Below are 1,063 nucleotides of genomic sequence, written 5' to 3'. Positions count from 1 at the left end.
AGGGTTGAGGTGGTCCTGCGCTATGCAGTAGGCTAAGATACCCGGTGTAGACTGACGGTGGGTCGTATGCACATAGCTTCCAGGGAGAGCGACAGGATTGAGGCAGTAGGCCAAGATACCCGGTGCAGGCCGACGGTAAGTCGTAGGTATAAGCGTTCAATAGAAAAGCAGGAATTAGGGCAGGAGGTTAGCGGACCAAGATGGTCCGGATAGACTGAAGGCCTGGTAAGGGGACCCCGTCAGAACAAACGCCCGACGAGCGGACCGGGGAGGCTGTAGGCCCTACAGGGCGGTCCAGTCATGCCGAAGGTTCGGTGTACGTTTGTTTTGTAATCTATGGAGGCATTGAATTGCCGCATCAACAGGTAATCTGCGGTTCTGTTTTGGTGGGAACTTCGAATTATCAAGATTTGGTGTAAGTGGTATGGAAGTGACAACGGTTCAGTAGAGTGGTCGGACAGGAAGTCAGACCAAATTCAGGATTCCATATTTCAGGGTGCCAGTAAGGTGACTTTGGTTGTTACATGGAATTATGAATTGAGTGTCTGCAAGGTAGAGATTTATGCTGGGTTGCTCGTCTTGGGAAGTCATTGTGAGTTTGAGTAGCGGAGGCGCCCCTCAGGATGTCAGGTTGCCGGGGATGGTAAGGAAGTATTTTGAGGACAAAATCAAATTTAAGTGGGGGAGAGTTGTAACATCCTATTTTTCAAGAAGCTTCAAAATTCATCCCCCGGGTTTTGATTATGTCACTTGTGGCCCTTAATTTGGAAGGAAGTGGCAAAAGGAGGCCCTAGTGGCAAAACGATAGTTTTGGGAGTGAAGTAGTATGCCGGGCGTACATATGGTACGTTAAGCGTACTAGGGCGTGCCCTAGTACGCTGGGCGTACACATGTGTACGCTGGGCGTACGTGTTCCAGGAAGGAGCCCTAACTTTTAGGGTTTGTGGAGTATTTAAACACTTTATGGACCATTTCCTCTCATCTCATTCAGCCTCCACACCTCCCTTATTCGTTTTGAGAGAACCCTAGCCTTTCCTTGTGGGTTTGAGCTTATTGAGTGTGA

Source organism: Lactuca virosa, chromosome 3, assembly GCF_052849685.1.
Source record: "Lactuca virosa cultivar CGN04683 chromosome 3, Lactuca_virosa_CGN04683_v6, whole genome shotgun sequence".
Classification (NCBI taxonomy): Eukaryota; Viridiplantae; Streptophyta; class Magnoliopsida; order Asterales; family Asteraceae; genus Lactuca; species Lactuca virosa.
This window is presented reverse-complemented; position numbering follows the sequence as displayed.